Here is a 21,731-nt window from a genome sequence, read left to right as displayed (position 1 = left end):
GGGCTTTTGTAGATGAGGCACGTAGCAAAGCATTCCCCTCTTATGGGCGTCACCCCTTAATTCTTTTTCACGTTTCTGTGGAGCCTGGAGGGTGTTGACGTGGGAATATTTAATGGGCTCTGCTCGGAGAATAGGGTCTCAAACTGTCTGGCTTGGGATGCCGACAACTTAGGCCATGAGCTTGCCCACAGTGTGTGTCGCCTTCAGAAAGCGGTGTTGCAGACACTCATTTTCTTCTCCAGGATTAGGCAGATTCGTTCGGCGGTATTTTTCATTACCCAATGAAGCTGGGGAACAGGGAGTTAACGAAAAGGGTGCGCTGCGGCTTGCCGAGCGAGTTGCAGACTTTATCCTACACGGGAAGGCTTGACGGTCACCAGCCGTGCCATGGGCAGACGGCGCTCACGACAGTAACAAATACCCGATGGCCATCTTCGACCGCGGTCACAACTAAAGCCCCGCCATTGCTTCCGCGGCCACTTTTAGATGCGGAGAGTCTCATGCTCGGGGGTATGTCCCGCGGCGTCGGCGTCCGCACTGATAATACGCATGCGCAACCCTCCTCCTTCCCGCTCTCCAACAGCTGCGCGTCACTCTCTCCACTTCTCTTCTACCACCTGCTTACGCTTCTCCTGCGTTCTCGCTTCTGCTCTCGCGGCGCATGCGCTACTCTCCTCTGCTAGTCTCCTCTCCTTCAAGTGTGAATATAAAGCGCGTAGAGCGCTGCGCCAGTTCAGTGCAGCGCTTGCTTCGGTTGACTCCGTTGATGCTTCCGATGAAGTGTGATGGAAACAACAGTCCCGTCAGTGAGTGGGCTGACGCAAGCACGTGTCAGCATCAGCCCAAACACTATTAGCAACGTTACGTCCACTCAAGACAAAGCTGCGAAGCGAAGGGCACGCGACGCTGAACGCAAACGCTTGAAGCGAGCGGCGGACCCTAACTTTAGTCAGCGCGAAGCTGCTTCGAAGCGTCAACGTCGAGCAGCGGATCCTGAGCTTCGTCAACGTCAAGCAGCGTCGGTTCGATAACGTCGAGTGGCGGTACCGGAACTTCGACAATTTCCCCCAAACCCAACTACTAACACAACGGAACGCAACGGAACCCCCCGATGCTCCGCATCCTACTCAGAGTTCCACTCCGGAAGATGGGGTAATTTTTATGCCTTGGCGGAGGCTGCCCAGAGCAGTGTATATTCAAGGGCCTGAGTCACAACAACGCCGCCATGATAGAATAGTGCAAAGGCTCAAGCGACTGGCTTTGGGAAGCTCACACTCAAAGTGCCATGCAACGCAAAAAATAGGCCGCAATTGTAAGTCATTTTCTTCCCCTGACCACTGATTTATCCTTGCGTCATCACTGTGTCTTTTAATATTTAAATAATCGCTTCCTAATATTTATACGATATCACAGTACCTCTATGTTTCCGAGCCAAAAAAATTGTATCACTTTTTAATTCTAATGCGATATTTGCGTTTGAGTTGGTTGTTGAAACGAGCGCCTGCTATGAAGTGGGTAGGTAACTTAGAAAGAGAATAACGTAAATTCAACTCATAGAAACGCGTAAATACCCTATGATGCACGAAGTTTAAGAGGGGTGCTCAAAGCGTATCGGGACAGCGTTAAGTACATGAAAAGTTACCGCTTTCCGTGAATAACGCGAACAGTTAGAGTACATGAAGAGTGAAAAATATATTTGTTCTCGCAGCAGTTTTAGTAGCTTGCTTCATGGACAGGCACGCAACTCCAAGTGAGGTAGCGGCTGTCGCATGGTGTGAAGGTTATCGTGACTTTTGTTACCCCATTACACAGCACGCTATCGGGCGTAGAATGCTTATCAGCAAAAAAAGTTATGCATTTTGAACAACAGGAACTAAATAAAAAAATCTCATTCTTACGGCCTGCGCCATTTTATTGCGGATGTCGCAGTCATCATACCACACACGTTGAAATAAAGCAAGTATTCACATGAAGCTATGCTCATTTAATGCAATGCGTGTACAAGGTGCCCGTGGGTGCAGTATGCGTACCGTATCTCGGGTGTAGGTTTGTACCACGGGATCTCCGTATTTGTTCCCAGTTGACAACTTCATCTGGCGCTAAATACCATCATAATCAACACCAATAGATACCTTAAGCCCATTTCAAGACAAAATACAACCTTGTTGAATTTGAAACAACTAGCCTTTGGTAACTCACTGAGCTACATTCCAACCCCTGAAGACGTTTCTCAACGGGGGAATGCAACAAATATAAAAATTTTCAGATTTCGTGCTGCAGTGACATAATATGGGCAGGAGTGATTTAGTACAGGTCTGCACAACAACGTAGTTATGAGGATGTTGGCTGCACGTAACAATCGAAATGATTGCATCAATAGAAGAAGATGCTCCCTGCAATCCCGCAGCCATGTTCCTTGGGTGTGTATTAGGTCGTTTGACGCCAATCGTAAAAAGACAGTTTAGTGTCAGAGAGAAATCGCCGGAAAGTGGGTTGGGAGTCATCGCTGCTTCAAATGTTTTATTTCATATCTCGATTATTTCTTTTAACTTTGCAATGAGATTAGTATCATTGTTATCGGAAAAATGCCGTCTGTTTAATGAACGAAACATGTGTTTTATTCAAGCTTTTAAGGTTGGCGGCAGACTACCTCGCTTTTTCTCTGTCGGGTGGGGGATGGGGGTGTGCTTGAAAACAAATTTAGTCTCCCGCATCCCAGAAAAAAAGTCCTGGCTCCGCGCCTGACCTCCACTATAGGCGGTCACTATTTGCGTATAACGACTGCATTAAACGTGTTGAACAATAAACCTTGCATTAAACCTGTAGAACGCGAATCCCTTCTTCCATGGCGGGGCACAATTTCAAGAAGCATTTCGATGGTGCCACGAGACCACCGTTTGTTTTCGCAGCTACGACTTCTGGCAGCTCCGTGGAGAGAGAGAGAGAATAAACGTTTATTTCTATCAACAGGGGGGATTGTGCTGAAGCTTGAAGGAGGCGTTCTGAGTTCAGGATGCCTTGAGCGCGGGCAGCATCGACAGCGCTTTGAGCCAGCCGAAGCTGGTCGTCCAGGCTGGTGCTCGCCAAGGCGCTGTCCCAAAGCTCGACAGTAGACATCAGTGTAGTGCAGTATTCATAGCGGGATGTGCCTCCGTATAAAAGTGACCGTCTAAGCACATTTGGCACATGTCAACTTTCCTCTGCATGACTGGATTTCATGGCCGTGTCGTTGGCACGTAAAAAAGCGCTTTGTATTTTTGACATACGGTCGTACGTTGCAGCTAAGAAACCGCTCTTTGACATTTTCTGGTGCCGTTGTGCGACGAAACGTTAAGATTATATGCTTTGTCGGAGTTTCTTGATTCGCTCTCCGGATTACGATTCGTTTCATTGGAGATACACCTTGTGGTTGGAGCGCCTTAAGAATATCTGCCGGTGTCTCAGACTCTAGTTGTTTCTCTGATATGACTCCTTGCGAGGAGTTGGGGGTCCGTTGTGTTGTCACAGGGACAGTGAAGTCTGAAACGTCGTTTGTTTCAGTAGGTTCTCACTCTGATGTTTCCTTTTTACTTCGACCAGTACATCCCCTGATGCGAGTTTCTTAGCATCGTAGCCAGAACCAACCACAGACTAAATTTGCCAACACAATGACAGACTTCTATACAACAAGAGTGGTTGTTGCCGTGTGAATGACAAGAAACGTGTGGAAAGTTTCTGATTTACCTTTAGCCTGTACTTCGGTGGGGCCCATTTAGGGTGCCGATCATTGAATTGGGGGTATAAAGAAAAGACCATGCGATATTGAAAAAAGCAGGGGACGGGGGTACTTCCTTCGCTGAGTTACCCTGATGGCGAGAGAGTCTCCGTAGCTGCCTGCCTGGTAAACAGACGGGGGGCCCATCCGCCGGACCTTGACCTGGGCTCCGACGGCCGCGGTTGAGGTTTCTACTCTTCACATAAAACTCATTACCACGGTCGGTTACAGCGTGAGTGCGGAGGCTGGTGGTCCCCGGTGTCGGCAATACCGTCACCAAGATTACTCAAGGTGCCCAGTGCGGCGAAAAAATGAGAATTCTGCGACGGGTGAGACAAAACGATTATGCGCACAGATTAGCGCGATGAGATGCATTTAATAACGGAGAAAAAAATCAATTATTCAAACAGAACTATCTGACTATTACACGGGCCAAACACTCGTTAAGTGTTCTTAATACACCATACATCCCCCCGCGGCGATGAAGTGCTCAAGAGGCGGGGAAAGCGCACAAAAATTATTGCGGGGAAACCGCACAACCAAACTCTGCTCCTAATCATTATCGCTAAAAACCAGACATGTGCATCGTTATTTGTCACAGTGTACTAGTTTACCTGATCGTCCGCTCTAAACTGGCTCAACGAACGCAAGCCCATAATTTCATTCGTTAGCTGGTGCTGAAAACAGAAAATATAGAGCGAAACAGTCAGTCAGGCAAAGCGAATTCTTCTCTTATGCTGTAGCTTGAAATAATATATTTTAACAGTGCCCAGGAAAAACATGCACCCAACAGAAGCGCGTAGACTGTTACGTGAACATGCCGAGTTCGCTCGCACTGGCTCTTTGACATTGCTCCAACATGAGGTCTTGATGGTCGTAGAAGAAAGGGGTGTGTAGCGCTGCCAGTCACACCAGGCTTGCCGCAGTCCCTCCAACACACGCCGACAAACAAGTATTTGTAACAGCTTTCCGCTTTTCCGCATGGGTGAATTACAGTGGTGTGAAGACTCGACAGGCTCAAAAATGTGACCTCTCGCCATTTGTCTATACCACGGCATGCAACGGCCAAATGGCAGGCCGCCTAGTGAGTTAGAAGGACCAGCATCTCCTATAGGTGAGCGGGCAGTTTATGGGTTACAATGCAAAGGTTAGATGTTAGATTGTGTTGAGTTAGCCTATAAACGTCTGCCCGTAATTTAAACCACTTTTACTTCAGGCGTAGAACCTCTACAATATACTGGGAGAAATACAGCATCAGATTCGCTCTATTGCAGCCTTTACGCTGTAGGGTACCTGCTTTTGTAAATTACATTAAAAGGCTGCCAGCGTTAGAGTGTAGGCACAATACCGTATTTGCCGCCAGAGAAGCCGAGCGCAAGCCACACGCCCACCGACACTACTAAGGACATCTGATACCCTCCCCCTTCATCATGTGTAGTAGTTTACGAATGCTTCGGCGGACATCCAAAGTGGAAATGCGGGAGGGCGGCCATTTTCAGCAGCCTTTGCAGCACAGGTATTCCAGCATAAGTTTGAGATTTCTCAACCAGCCAAGAAAATTGCGTTAAAGAGAAATTTACGTGTGCTGCAAAACATACTGACTCTTTTGATTTGGCTATGGGTTAGATAATTTGAGTGTTTTTATTCCTAAACTGTTCTTCTTGACTTTTTTTATGTATACACAAACTAGAGTCCTAGGAGAATATATTCATTGCGAATATGAATACAAAAATATACTTTTTCTCAATTGGTGATCTTTATTGAAGTTTGTTTTTGTAGTTGGTATGAATAATGCACTTTGTACAAAGCTCTCTTATTTTCGCTGATGAACCGAAAATTAGGATCGCTCATTCAGCCGTACGTCATTCACTCAATGCTCTTAAATCTCATGCCTTGTTTTCTCTTTTATACCCCATGTTGGCAGGGTCTACTTTACATGACGACGTGAAAGCAGCAAGAAAAGTGCTTGATAGTGAAGGCTTCTCTGGGTGGCCAATACTGAAAAAGGATCACATCGAAAAGCGATTCAACAGCACCACTGAAGTTTTCTTAGCGGTCGGTGCTGACTCCATGTTTGAATACGGACTGGCAATCGGTTCCGGAAGAGATAGTAAATATATTCTTCGAGTAAGAAAATGTTCGTTATCCAAGCGCCTCTAAACCCATTGTATGTATGCCCCTCGCGATGAACCATTATTCTGAGCGCATGTGAATTCTTTAGAAGTAATATAAGCAGAAGCTTTTTGTTGAAACGGCGCTTACATCCAAAAGCGATTCAACAGCGTCACTGAAGTTTTCTTAGCGGTCGGTGCTGACTACATGTTTCAATGCCAAGTCTCAAGAAGTTCGGGAACAAATAGTAATTGTATACTTCGAGTAAAAACTATTCGTTATCCAAGAGCCTCTAAACCCATTGTATGTATGCCCCTCGCGATGAACGATTATTCTGAGCGCATGTGAATTCTTTAGAACTAATATAAAGACAAGTATTTTTTTCTGAAACAGTGCTTAGGTTTTATTCTCGGGACGCTCTATATATTTACAAGAGGGCCACACTTAAGGATAGTGTTTATGAGTAGGGTCAAAGGAAATTGATTTGACTATTTCAAGCAATAATTGCTAAAAAAATCTTCATCCCGCGCATAGTATTCTGCGGTAGCAAATGGAACTTCCAGAGAATCTCTTCTTGCTACCAATTCTCTCAAAATGGCGGTTTTTCCAGCATTTACAGATGTCCCTGTGTTCATTTATGAAACCGGTGTACTTGTATGGCGTACGAGCTAGTTCGTTCTCAGTCATTGGGTTGCCTTCTGAACTGATATCTTTCCAGTTCTGTCGCAATAATTATACAAGCAATAGTTATAACTTGTGCAGCTGCTAAGATCGTAATTGAAAAAAAAAAATTGCGTTCATCCCGCTGAATATTCTGGCCAACCATAGTTTGTTTTATTAACACATTGGTTTTCCTGGGTTAAATATTGTCATTTGGCTTGACTTTCGACATCTAGCATCAACTCAGACAAACTTTAACCTCCTAATAAGAGGTAATATTGAGTTTATGGTATTGACACGGCCTTGCTGGGTGTGCGAAAAAGAATGTCCCCGTCTCGACGTCGAGCCAATAAGTTGAACGAGAATGACATTGCAAATGGCAATGCCTGCGACCAAAAACCTGCGTAATGGCGTTAATGCCTACATTTTCAAACATCTTGTTTTAATAAATGCGGTGTGAAATAAAACATAAGCAAGAAGCGATGATATGCAACTGTGCCTTGCAAATCTTAAGATAATAAGGAGATATACTATAACCTAAGGGGGTATTTGAGGTAAGGAAGTATTCGAGTTTTAATTGATACTAATAAACGCTATTGTTAAGTATCGTCCAGAATATATGTTTATTGCTTCAACGTAGATATCCTCGCCAGAGCGTCAGTGTAGATAAAACAAAAAATAGGTAGCATTATATTTGCATCTTGGCATGCTTACGTGTAGCACCGTCGGCCCATCCAATACCTAGGCATAAATCTCAGCAATGCGGACGAGAAAGAACACGGATTTTTTACTGCAACATTCACTGCCGGGCAGTAGTAAATAACCGCAAAGAACTTTAGGGCTTGATTTTGATAGATACAATTTGGCCTTAAGCCCAAATGTTTCAATTACGTCTAAGTTTTGTAGCTTTGTGGAAACATAAAATCAAGTTTTATGTTCAGCCTGTTCAGAACCATGCTTCCCTGATTGCACGTGTTTTACTTGAACGCCTGTGTTTACGACATGTAATGGAAATAAAAGTGCACCTGAGATCAGTTTAATATGCTGTCGAGAAAAAACATCTCAACATGGGTATTTGAGTACATAGAGACGGCAGTTCTTTAATGTGGGATCGCTATATGTACTGCATCTCGCGTTTAGGCGTTAAGAACTGAAATGCCTTATCGGTGTTGTTGCATTGGTAAACGTGTGCCTTATGAAGCAGGAGGGAACGTTGATGGAAGGTTTCGTACGCTCATTTCTCTCCTTCTTTGTGTACCCAAGCAGCACTGCGTGTGATAGGGAAAACGTGCAGATTTCTAGCATGACACCAAGTGCGCAAGCTCCGCAGAAGTGGAATATCCCTCCTGTAGAATATTAAAAGAAATATTATTAACATCGGCGACTCCGGCGCTCAGTCGTGCTCTCATCGGTGGCGATGCGCGAAAACGCAGGCCGCTTTGAACACTTCGCAATTGTTCCGTTGGTAGCGAAACCTCCGCGTAATTGTTTCTTAAGAAGAGAGCCTGAAGTGTGCATTACGCGAAAGAGTGCGGTCGTTGTTGTCAAATTAGTTGTTCAGTCCTAAAAACGGCCACCGCACGTAACCGTGCCATCGAGGCCTTTCCAAAAGATGGAAATAGATTTTTACCATCCATTCGTTTCGCCACTCTCCGAGACCAAGATGACTGGTGCAACCACTGACTACAAGACGCGCTACGACGAAAACGCCGCGCTTTCCCAGCGGGATTGCACTAGAAGTCGCCTGATGGTTCACCCACCAAGTTACGCGTCAAAATGGAGCACTTGCAGAAATGACGAGTAAGATTTATGACCAAAGAACCATGCCGCACAGCACCCTCGGACTAATGGAACTCCGAAATAAAAGGATAAGGAATACACTTCCCCCCACACCGACGCTCAGCGGAAGAAGTTAGGCGAAATCCTCTGTTATGTCACATTAGCGTAACATTCTCGTGCAAGGGAAGCTGCACTGATTGCGTAATTTCAGCTTCCTGTGAAAGACGGCCGACGACCATGCTGAACACAATTCTGACAATCGTCGAAAGGGATCACATCTATGTGAGGTCCAGCTATGCATACAAGCTGTGGAGGAGTCCCGTTACGTTTCTCGGGGCGTAATCGCAACCAGAAGTTCGTAGATACTAGACGCTCCGGCCTCCGTAGTCGTGACGAGGTACTTACCAAAGTGGCATATTGTGAGTGTCGATCACAACGCCTTCTATCGCGATATTTTGTCGCGGCGAACGCCTTCTTTCGCGATATTTCCGACCATGCCAATTTGGACGACATGTACGCCAAATGGCTCGCAAAACATTCCCGGACGGCCATTACTAACTTTTATGTCGACGCGAGTATTTATATATTAAGGAGAATTCCTGTATACCAGGCCGATGAACTGTAAGGGAGAGCAATACCGTGAAGTTTTCCCCTTCCACAGAATGTTTTGTTTATGTTTTAGGGCGAAGCCCTACTACATGACGTACTCAAAATTATTCATCGCATCGCAAGTGGTCTTCAGCCGATGGCCCGCAAGCTGCTCCTTCGCTTCGCTTGCTTGTAGCCAGGCTGCGCTACGAGGTGCCTAGGCGAATGTGAAACTGCGTCTTGGCATGCACTCTATCGCTCAAAGCCAACTGAGCTGTCTGTGTGTGCGCTTAAGCCAAACAGAACTTCATGACTACGTCGCAATTTAACGGCTGCTTTGCCTGTACTTGGTCCCTTAGTTTCTCCATCGATGGCGCACTTGCTCCGTTGTATAACCCTTAGGTTCAGCGCAAGCAAAATGACGAAGCCCATTATCGAAAAGATATGGCTTCTTAGCAGACTGGTAAATAGCAAGCAAGCAACCGCAAACTTTCACCAAACGAAGTGTGCAAAGTGTCCCCTTTTACGCGTAATAACTAGCTTGAGTATTGGTAAACCTGGTACATATTTGCTACCAGCGTGATGACAAGCTCTGTAATCTTTCCTTGGTTTTCAGCGTTTGATCTTTTGTGCTTTATTTTTTTGTTCCTTTTCAAACATTTGTCGTAAGATGCGCGAAGAAATCTGCCTAAATAAATAGGTGTTCTGACCAAAAATCTCCGATTATTTCTTTTTCTTCTTCCCCGTCTGCCAATTTCAGTGAACAAAATTCTTGAAAAAATTAACTGCAGCTTCGCCTACACCCGATTGTCAGCCCCTTTGCGCTTATAGTGGGCTTCCCAAGATATAACATTTCACAATGAATTCCAAATGAACACTCGGAAATCCCACTGACCCTATGGGGCCAATATTACGAGGCTAATATGGGAAGAATGAAGGTATAAAAAAACAGAAAGTACGCAGCAGATAATAGCGGCTTTGGCCGTCTTGTAGGTGCACTTAAAGAAGACAACGTCTACTCTTTCCCTAGGCAGAAAGGTTCGTTTATCCGAACCACACTGCCTTATATTGCCACCACTTTCACACTGAATACTTCTTTCTACGTTATTCCACGCATTCCCGATATTCATGCACTGCGACGTAAATTTTAAGGACTTTCGGTTAGTTCGAAATAATGTTGCGGGAATCCATCGTACTTATCTATATCAACTGTGGGACTGCATGCGCTCCTTCTTAGCGGCTAACTGCTGAGCATCTAACGTATCCGGCGAAGAATATATTTCCGGATGTGTAAAGGGTTCATTGAGATTGGTCGTGCCGCTGTTGTGTTAAAAATAGGTCTTGGTTTTCCGTTATTTTAACGTAGTTCTGTATTTCGAGTGTCTGTTAAGTGAATTGTTTAAAATAGGGGCACGCACCCAAAATTACATTCTCGTAAGAGCAACTGCGTTGTATAGAAATAGTCAAGTGATAATAAAGAGCAACATTGATAGCCTTTGCATAATACTACGTCGATTTTAAGCTTGACATCGTCTGTTTGCACGTCGTGCCTGTGTAGTGCAGTCTACATGTAGTAGAGAGTAAAAATATGGAACTTAAAACATGGTTGCAACAAAAACAAAATGCCACCTTGTATCCGGCAAAAGTGGTTACTAAGAAGACGGCGTCAGGAAGAGCCCTAATACAAAGGTGAATATGAATTGGAAATAGCTAGTAACTACGGTAAAATGTGTTTCATCTCATACGCCTGTCAGAATAATGACCACGAACGTTCAAAAGAACAAACATCAAATGCCTCTCTTTCAATACCACTCGTAAAAGCCCTGTCATTGAGTCTTTTAAATTGAAAACATGGCTGAGTAAAATATATTTACCCGTTACACGAAGTGCAAGTCATATTTAAAAGTTTTAGCCTGGTTACAGTATGCATGCAAAATCTTGGTAGGGTTTAATGTATAAATGTTTCCCCTTTTCATTTGATGTAGAACATTTCTGGCTAGGTTTACCGAGCAAATTATTCTTTTGTGTTCCGCCGCTAAGCAGGTAGAATACTCACGGTCAAGGTTGTTTTACATTCGTAGCTTTATGACGCTGAGAAAACAAATTACTGAGACCACACAACAGAAAAGTAAAGCAGTTACAATTGTTAAAGCGGACCCATTGCATGTGCACTTCATTTGGATGGCGGTGTGCACGGTGGCTCTGTATAACCAATGCGAAGAGAAGGAAGCAGATTTGTATAGTTGTTACGAGGAGTTTTTAGGTGAATGTAATTTTTCTCTCCGCATTGTCCGCTGAGTTCTTTCTCGTGTTTGGAGTTATTATTACCGTTTGATCGATCAAAATATGAAAGTTGTGACATTGCCAGCGCGGCAGCAAATTTATAATTGTCGCTTCTTGATTTTTCATGTAGCTGGGCAAACCAAAGACAACGAGCATCGTGGTGAACAATACTAATGGCGATCAAAGGGGGAGCCCTGCAAAGGCTGTCGTTGAAGCTTATGCAGCAGCGTTAAATACTACAGCAGCGTTATTCAATCCTGAAGCTTCACAGCAGGAACTGGAAGACTTGGTGAAGTCGATTATAAAATATGACAACGGTTCTCCGAAGGTAGGAGAAAATAACGCCTTCTCTTTCAGTTTGTATAGCTACTGGAATGCGTGTGAAGATGAGGCGCCAGTAGCATAACCCGTGCGTTTTATTAAAGGGTTAACAGGACAACGGTGTTTCTGATACCTCCTAGGCTTCTCTGGAATCCATGGTGATGCAATATACTTTGAGAGGCAAACGAAGTGTAATGTGGAAGAACATGCCAGGAGGGCAACTGGGGAGTCCGTCGTTACAGAAACTGTATTTACGGAGAACCGTATTCGGTGCAACCATCTTGTCACCTTGCATATTTGTTCTCGCCTTTGTCCATAGACGCGTCTGCTAAGCTATTACCCTGCTTCATCCTGCTCTTTATCAATAGTGCCAACATTGTACCGCCCGAGAACAGTTCGTGTGAGGGAAGATGGTGTCTGGTATGTTTGGCGTTTATGTCCGCCCGGTATCTGAATTTAGCGTGGGTGTTATTTCTGCGAGGAGCTTCGGAATAAAGAAGAAAAGTTTTTCCTCAGCAATGTGTAGCCCGTTCTTCTGTCTCGACACCTTCCACTTGCTTCGAAGTGAGCAATGAGGCCTAACAATTGAACTCCGCTGCATGACTCATCTCGTCGTGTCGCTTGACGCCCCGGGTTTCAGCCCATGTGGAAGAATGCCCAGGTGGGCAAGGAAAGAGGCCGTCATCGGAAAAAGGCAATATGCCTACACTACTCCCGCAGAACCGTGTTCTAAGAACCAATCTTGTAACCTCACCTAGTCCTCTTCGTCTTCAGCCATTTACGCGTCTGCTGAGTTGTTATACTGTTTCATCATTTTTTATCCAATGTTCCAACACTTTCTCTTTACAACTTGATTGAACTGGATGCATTTGCTGCGAAAAAAATCTTTTTATGAAGTGTCTCCGAGTTACAACACTTTGTTTTGCTTCGATCAATGCTGAAACACGGTCCGGCCAGCTGCGGAAAAAATTTTATGAAGTAATGTTACTTGCGTACGAGCCATTTAAAGCCAAACTTTGTTTCTTCCGCTGCCTCATTTGTTGATACGCTCAACAGGTAGGCATTTTTCACTCAGGCCTATAGCCTGACGTAAGCTTATATCAGTTATAATAGGGATATGATAGGTAATTTGTGAATGGGAAATAATTTCAAAAATAGGACTGACGATCGACATTGGTCCCCGTGTTTTTGTTTTCTGTAGTAAACGTTCCTTTCAAACACAACACTCCTTTGTGACATTCTTTATGCGACAAAAATTTTGTGAAGGACCGTGAACAGAATGCATTTCTTTTTCGCATTGTGTGGCATTTCTATGTAGATCAGCATACCCATCCTCTGAGAAACGTGTTTATCAAAAGCTTCCGGTGAATGCACAAAGATATTTTTGCACTGTTGCACAACAAAGCTGCATTCTAAAACACTGGCAAGAAAGTCAACAACACGAGTGTGTTGGGCTTGTCAAATCTAGGAAATCAATGTATTCTCTTCTAAAAGCAATACAAAATTTTCGCGTAAGGCATACTATGGTTGAATAAACACCCACCCATTAAAAAACGCGTACTGTGCTCGCAGTCGAAGCAAATTATCCTAATCGGACACAAACTTATACTACCCTACAGCTATGAATATACAAGTGAACCGTCTCGAGGTACACAGTGTAGAATATTTTCTGATCCTTCCGTTGCAGCAGTATTAGTTGCATTAAGTTTGGCATTCGTGAAAAGGTCATCTTACAAGCACTTACGACGCAGGAAAGCCTCAAAAACAGTAAAAAGAAACAATGCAGTAATTACCCGTAAACGAACACTAAAAAAATAAGCATTTTTCTAAATGGGAAAGCTGTCGGATGTGCACAGCAGTTATTCGCTTTAACGGGCTGTAGCCCGATTATACGCTGACTGCTCCCACCCAACACGCTCTTCACTGCACTGTTTCACTAGTCTCCAAAGGAATGAAACGGTGGTTTCTGCTATGAAATTCAAATTTCCTGCCTTCGAAGGCCTAGCGCACACCCTGCCTGAAACTAGGGCTTGAGGGCTTTGTTGGTTTAGTACTTGCTTTTCCTCCCGCGCGACCCGGCGCCGCCGGCGCGTTAATGTGCAATTTGGAACGCGCCATTTTGTTTTTGCACGGCCAGTTTTCCTCTCGTGAAAGTCTACGTTTTTTTCCCGTGCAAGTCTTTGTGTTCACAGCAAACGCAACGTACCTTCAAAATCAGTTTTCCCCCCTTAATATCGTAAAAACTTACCCCAAGGAGCGTTCCTAACAAAATAAACGCGAGCACTGAGGGTAATTACGTATATTTTGCATCAAATGTGCCTGCCGTCATTTTTGCACTGAACAACGGGGATATTTATGACAAGCGTCATCGGTGCACGAGTTTCGAACGCTTATGGGTATATGAACCGCTTGGCTTTCCAAGTCTCTGTTAGACGCCGCGACGACGGAACACCGTGTGGCTCGGCTTGGGTCCAGGGAGCGAGCTACGACGACAAGGCGAGCCCCTGAAATGTTCGCCACTTGAAAAGTAGCCGTCCAGAAAGGTGTCATTCAGAAGTGGCCAGATAGGCCAAGTTCGTTTGTGTCTTGCTGATAGTACCAGGTGCGCCACGGTACTTAACCGAAGTACCTACGCCAGTACTTTTCGCGGTTCGTGTTCCGTGTCTACATTACGTAGCGTCAAATTTTATTTTGTAGGGTGTCCACATAGCACTGAAATGTACGGCTTCAGGTATACGATTTTCTATGATTCAGTGATCATGGTAGTGGTGCTGAAGTGCCAAATCGAGACACGAAGACATGCCCACAAAACAGAAGGAAATCATCGAGAACGACGTTGCGGCGGAGAAGGGCGAGCGAGCCGACACCTGTCGGTCTCAAGCGTGCAGAGTAAGCGTCCGAGCAACGTGCCGTGGCCAGCGAAAGGGCGTGCTGATGCATATTTTGGCTTTTACATTGCATATGCCTTGGCGTTTACCGCCTGGCGCCGCCGCACTATGTTATCTGTGTGCCAAGGGAAGCGCGTGTTCTAATATATTGTACACAAAATGTCAGGACTGCTTCACTATACTGGCAAATCCTCCCGCCAGCTGCACGGCCGACGAAGAAGGGAACGAAGCGCTTCTTTTGGGGCAGAATCGATGTTTGCTGCCCGCTCTCCGGTGAATCACCGCCATTAGTGTGAATAAACCCCACTTCGCCTCTTACTCGCCTGCTTATCCCCGTAACAGTTTTGGTGGAGGAGCGGCGTAATCCCAGCGGACAACGGCGTCACTGGATCTTCGTCGAAGCCGTCGCGTAGCTGGCTTCTCGCCCATCCGAGAAGACATGGCCCCTCCGACTCAAGGCAACTCTTCGGTGACACCTCACAACGGCTGGCATCAGCCACGAGAGCCGCGGAAGTTTGAATGGAAACAGGAAGATGTCGACGAATGGAATACCCATTACGAACGAGTGAGCAAGTACAACCGCTGGAACGCTGCGGACCGGCTTGCGAACGTCGTTTTCGCCTTGGACAAGACAGCGTTGACGTGGTTTGAAAACCACGAAGAAAAGTTGACCACATGGGATGGATGCGTCGAGGAAATCAGGAAGGCCTTTGGTGATGCGTAAGCGAAAAAGAGGGCCGAGCAGACGCTTCTTCAGAGAGCGCAAGTTTCGGGGAAACATGCACGACCTACACAGAGGAGATACTGAAGTTGTGCCGGGTCGTCGACGCTAGGATGCCGGAGGGCGACAGAGTTGGGCACTTACTTAAGGGCATTGCGGAAGACGTTTTTAATTTTCTCATCAGTAAGGACAACCTGAACACCATCTCTGACGTAATCCAACACTGTCGCAGGTTTGAAGCGCTCAAGATGCGTCGGATAACGCCAAAGTTTGGTCGACTACCCAACGTCAAAACGGTCGCCAGCGTGGACGTCAACTCGTCTGTCGACCTTGCGTCGACCATACGGCAAATAGTCCGTGAAGAGCTGCTCCGACACAGTGACGTTGCCCGTCCCTGGACCCCATCTCGCAACAGCGCCTCACGGCACGAGGCACCTCCGAATTCCTACTTTTCTACAACGCACGTGGAATCGTTACGGCCTGCTGTCAACGGGGCCGACTTCGTTGACGACCGGCGAGGTGACATGTATACTAGCCCGACACGAGATCGCTACTATCAATCACGAGGCCGTTTCCATCGTCCACAGGACCACTACCACCCGGACGAGTATCGGCGTGCAAGCCCTTCCAGTCGCCAAATTCCCATCCGGGCAGTTCGACTCTCCTCGCGAGCCACCTGTTTGTTACCGTTGTGCGTTCGCCGGTCATATCTCGCGGTTTTGCCGGCGTCGCAGCCCTGGATCAAGCGCGGGCCCGCGGTTTACCTGGCCTAGGGGTAGTAATTATAATTGGTCGCCATCATTTCCCCCCACTGGAAACAACCAGCATCTTAATGGTCCCCGCAACGGCTCTCCCGCCTCCGACAGGAGTTTGACGCCACCGCCACTACGCCAACGCCAATCTCCGTCGTCTTGGCGGCGTCCCTTGTCACCGCCGCCGGGAAACTAGCCCGCGCGGCCGATGGGGGTGAGGTCGCCGGACAGCCTCTAGGAAACATACCTCTGCCCGTCTTTATGGTCAAGAACAAAGTGGAAGTGTTTATTGATGGTGTACAGACGATGGCTTTAGTTGACACTGGAGCAATACTTTCAGTTATGAGTAGGGTTTTTAAGGAGCGTATTGGGCCTAAAGTGATGTTCAGCTGAGACCGTGGTTCTATATTTCGAGGTGTTGGGGATGAGTCAATATGCCCCAACGGTATTTGTGCGGTTGACGTTTTCCTAGCCGACAAACACTTACAGGCCGAATTTTCGGTGCTTCCGAGGTCCACACATGATGTTATTCCCGGTATCGACTTCCTCCGTGAATATGGCACTATGGTGGACTGTGCGACGGGCGAGCTCTCCATAAACAGCAAGTTCCATGCAGTACTCGCGGAGGAGCCTTCTCTCCGCGAAGAACGCGTTCTGGTTGTATCCGAAGACACGCTTCTGCCCGCCCGCTCAGCGTCTCTTGTTCCCGTGTTGGCCCGTGGTGCTGGTGAGCCTACCTTTTGCGCTATAGCTGAGCCCATTGCATCAAACTGCATCAATAAAGATGTTTTAAATGTAGAGAATTTCAGTAACTCACGATGTCACCCGCGTTGACGTCCGTCGTAGTCCGCACCGTTGTTGTCCGCACCCCGCCCTACACTATATAAAAAATACTATCCGGCGCTGGGTTTCGATCCCTCGACCCTGCGGGCGGAACGCAATGTACATGGTGCTCAACCCACTGCGCCACAAAGCCGACACAGAATGGGAGGCTACGAACGCGCCTTATATCCTTGACTCACTCAAACTACGTCAAGAAGCTGCTGATACAACGCATTCACTACCACCATCTCCCGAAACACTAAACGTTAACGCAATACACCCACCCCCTATTCAACGCATTTACTCGAGTCCACCTCGTGGGGAGATGGGCTCGATTGCGATGGCAGTGCAACGCCGGAACGTGCTGGGAGAAATGAACAAAGAGAACAGAACTCCCGCTTTCGCAGTTTCAGTCAGGGGGCGCGCGAGCACTGCGAATGCGGGAAATTTGAATTGCATGGGGTGGTAGCAGTAAGCGGATAACGGCGGTACAGGCCACTATGGGGAATCACTGTTCTGCATTTCCGACAGCTGTCACATTGAGTGGAACGGCTTTTAATTTTTGCTACCGCATTGTTTGATTTCGGTAAACGATAGTTGCAGTCTTCTATGGGCCGTTAACTGCTCAGCGGCTGGTACTGATTTGCCGCGGGGAATGAAACTAGCGGCATTTGAAAAAAAATGTTAGAGTATCCCTGGCAGCAGTGACAGAAGAAAATTGTGATTCTGGTGGGAGCTCGGCTACCCTCGGCGGACCATTCCTGCAAATGATAAACAAGGGTCTTTCTTCTACTGAGAGGGAGGCACTAGCTCGTGTCCTCTCCAGACATGCATCGGTGTTTGACTCCTCGCAAAGAGACGCCAAAATAGACATTCCGTCGTGCCGCTCGCGACACACCATGGATACCGGAACCTTCCGGCCAGTGCGACAGAAACCTTACCGGGTTTCTCCGAGCGAGAGAAGGATTGTTGCGGACCAGGTCAACGAAATGCTGCATAAGGGTGTTGTTCAGGAATCAGCTAGTATGTGGGCAGCACCGGTCATTCTCGTAAAGAAGAAGGACGGCTCTTGGCGATTTTCTGTTGATTACAGGCGCCTGAACTCAATCACAAAGAAGGACGACTACCCACTACCACGAATAGACGACTTCATCGACTGCCTGCACTCTGCTTCGTATTTTTCGTCAGTAGACCTAAGATCTGGTTACTGGAAAATTCCGGTGGATCCAGCCCACAAAGAGAAAACGGCCTTTGTTACCCCCCACGGACTCTTCTAATTCAACGTCATGCCGTTCGGCCTCTGTAATGTTCCTGCTACACTTGAGAGGTTCATGGACACAATTCTGCTAGGCTTAAAGTGGGAGATTTGCTTGTGCTACCTCGACGATGTGGCAATTTTCGGCCGTACTTTTGAAGAGCATAACACACGCCTTGACACTGTCCTGAACAGCCTATGAAAGGCCGGTGTTGTGTTGAATTCGAAATAGTACCACTTCGTTGAGCGCCAAGCACTAGTTTTGAGCCACCTAGTTGGCAAACATGGCGTTAGACCTGACCCGGAGAATATCGCAGCCGTTAGCCATTTCAAGCCGCCCCAGTCTGTGCGTGACCTTCGAAGTGTCTTGGGTCTATGATCCTATTTCCGCCGGTTCGTGCCAAAATTTTCAGAGCTGGCTTCTCCTCTGTTTTTTATTTGCGCAAGATTGTGCCTTTCCACTGGACGCCAGAGTGCGAGGACTAACTTTCCCAACTTAAGTTTTTGCTCACTTCTGGTCCAATACTTCGCTACTTCGACCCATGGGCTTCGACCGAAGTGCATACGGATGCCAGCAGCATCGGCCCCGGAGCACTACTCGTGCAGAGGCATCACGGGGCCCAACATGTCATCGCCTATGCCAGCCGCACACTCAGCAAGTCAGAAAGATACTATACTGTGACCACGCAGGAATGTTTGGCGGTTATCTTCGCTGTGCAGAAGTTTCGCCCTTACATTTACGGACGTCCTTTTACGATTGTCACGCGTCATAATTCTCTGTGTTGTTTGGCTGGACTACGTGATCCAATCGGGCGACTCGCCCGCTGGTCTCTCAGACTCCAAGAATACGACTTCGTTATATCCTACAAAAGCGGTTGCCGTCACACCGACGCTCATTGCCTTTCCCGGCTACCACTTTCAACGACTGCGCGTGACGCGGACAATTTCGACGACTACCTCGCGCCAGTATCTGAGGAATTTCCCAACGTTGAAACCTTTCGACGAGAGCAACAGAAGGATCCCAAGCTGGCCCCATTCTTCGCAGGTGCTCGTGCATCCGCCACTTCTAATCGCTTTTCTCTTGGGGACGGCCTGCTTTACAAGGCAAACTACGGAGCATATGGTGCGCGTTTTCTTTTGGTTGTACCAGAGAGTGTGCGCTCTTGCGTACTGCGCATTATGCACGATGATCTGATGTCTGGACACCTTGGTTACGCTAGGACATTACACCGCGCCCAAGAGCGCTTTTACTAGCCCAACATGCGGCGCACGACTGGAAAATACCTCGCCACCTGTACAGAATGCCAGCGTCACAAGCGTCCTGCCGCCATACCTGCCGGTCTGCTTCATCCTGTGCAACCACCCACTGTTCCTTTAGAGCAGGTTGGGGTTGACCTTGTAGGCCCACTTCCACGACCGCCTGGCGGCAACCACTAGATTATCGTTTGTGTTGACCATCTGACGCGTTATGCGGAAATCGCAGCTGTTCCAACTGGTTCAGAAACCTATGTGTCTGTATTCCTGCTGCATGCCCTTATTCTTCGCCCCGGCGCCCCTCGTGTGCTTATCAGTGATCGTGGCCGCCAATTTATTGCGGATGTTGTGGAGGAATTACTCCGGCCTTGTACTTCGCAGTTCCGGCATGATACCCAGTACCATCCACAGACGAATGGATTGGTTGAACGCACGAATCGCACACTCATCAACATCGTTTTGATGTACATCTCCTCCGACCATAGAAACTGGGATGAAATACTACCATTCATCACCTACGCTTACAACACCGACCAGCACGAAACCACCGTCTACCGTCTCTTCTACCTCGTCTACGCCCGCTAAGCTAGGACGCCTATCGACACCATTCTACCGTTTTCCTGGCACAACGAGGCATCCATTGCCAAAACCCTTTGCCTGGCTGAAGAATCCCGCCAATTAGCCTGTCTACGTACACTGTCCTCGCAGCGCCGTTCTAAGGACCGATACGACGCTCGCCACCGCAGTATTGCATTTTGTAAAGGTGATCTGGTGTTGCTATGGACACCTTTATGGAAACGCGGTTTGCGTACCAAGTTTTTGTCTCGTTACACTGGCCCATTTGTTGTTGTGGATCGTGTCAGCAATGTCACCTACGTCATTTAGCGTCTCACTGCGACCGGACGCCGAGCAAGCAAGACTCAGCTTGTACATGTTGCACGCCTTAAAACATACAACCCGCGCGCGGCTGAATGACTCTCCCTAGGGGTTTCATCTGCGGAGGGGGAAATGTTACACAAAATGTGAGGACTCCTTCACTGTACGGGCAAATCCTCCCCTCCAGCTGCACGGCCGATGAAGAAGGGAACGAAGCGCTTCTTTTGGGGCGGGATCGATGTTTGCTGCACGCTTTACGGTGAACCACCGCCATTATTGTGAATAAACCCCACTTCGCCTCTTACTCGCCTGCTTATCCCCGTAACAGTCTATTTCTATGCCTCAAGTGTTATCTCTTTCTCTGTTCATAGGCAGAGGGTGTTCCTACTAACGTCAACAGCCTAGAATAATCCTCTTTGATCTACAATGTTCTGGTTGTAAATCGACGGTTCGAGAAACACTCGCGCCGAATGATAGAAGCGTGCACAGCGGACTCTGCGATATTCGACCCATCGACCCTTGATTGCACACGTCACTTTGTGGACTGCTGCTTCGCCGCCTGTATATTGTTTGGGTTGTTAGGGGAGCACAAGTTCGCTCTAATAAACTCGTTTTCCTTGAAGACGACGGCGCCGTCTTTGGCTTCGTGGCAATATACGGGAAATATACAGGATACCTGAAATGGGTCGCAGTCGGGCTTCGAAGCTTGCCGCGGTCCAACCGATGTCGCGGGGCTCTTTCCCGTGACTGCAGCAAGTTGGACCTCAAAAGACTCCTTTCCGCTCGCTGGGGCGCATTTGTGAACACTTGCTGAGGAAGGGAGAAATATTAGAGAATAACTAGAAAGGTCAAGAACTGCAGGGCACGCTATCCTAGTTCAGTGACATACTCGCGCGGGTAGCACACCACATCAGGTTGAAAGGGGGTCGCATCTATGTCACCGAGGACGCAGTACCCGTTCGTTTTGGGGCGCACCTTATATCCGGGTTGCTAATCGTCAGGGACCCCTTTTGCGGCAAACAAGGTCCAAGGTTGGCGTTAAGTGTGTGTGTGCGGGGGGGTCGCAGGAGGCAGAGTCTGAATCGAGTCACAGACAGACAGACAGACGGACGGACAGACAGATAGACAGACATACAAACAGACCAAAATTTCTAGATTTAGATAGCTCAAGAAAGACTATCGTCTTTAACCATTAGTGCCCTTCCACTCTATGAAAATGGATGACCTGCAAAGCTAGACAAAATTCACGGAATGCACGAAACAAAACGCGTTTGTTGTAATTTGCGATGGAGCATAATTTCTGGCCAATTAGCTGAATGAACCTCTGAAGGATCCAAGTTTTATTCTTGCAGGAAAACATGAAGCTGACTATGTTCCCCCGCTTCGAAAGCATCTTGTTGTTTGAGTAATGCACAAAACCGATCTACTCTAGCACTAAGGACTCTGGACAAATCCCGTTGGGATGTTTAAATTCCTCGTTTTAACTTCGCACCAGCCCAACGGAGATGCCATCCATCACTATGGGCATGAAACCTATATCTACGCGTGCAGGCCCCTTTCCTCCCTCCCACTATTCTCCACTACGAACCTGTGCGCGCATAAACCGACAACCAGTGATGTGCGCGTGTTCAGAAATGACAGACGTGGTCGAAAATATACCCTGATA

The 21,731-nt window shown here is 47.2% G+C and overlaps 1 pseudogene; it reads left to right on the top strand.

Moving 5' to 3' along the window:
* The first annotated feature begins 14,824 nt into the window (after positions 1 to 14,824).
* On the top strand, positions 14,825 to 15,980 carry LOC144163936 (uncharacterized; annotated as a pseudogene).
* The last annotated feature ends 5,751 nt before the right edge of the window (positions 15,981 to 21,731 follow it).

This window comes from Haemaphysalis longicornis, unplaced genomic scaffold (genome assembly GCF_048455015.1).
Source record: "Haemaphysalis longicornis isolate Haplotype H1 unplaced genomic scaffold, Haemaphysalis longicornis Haplotype H1 scaffold_13, whole genome shotgun sequence".
NCBI classification, from domain to species: domain Eukaryota; kingdom Metazoa; phylum Arthropoda; class Arachnida; order Ixodida; family Ixodidae; genus Haemaphysalis; species Haemaphysalis longicornis.
Note: the sequence above shows the minus strand (reverse complement) of the source record. Positions and strands in the feature narration are given on the sequence as shown.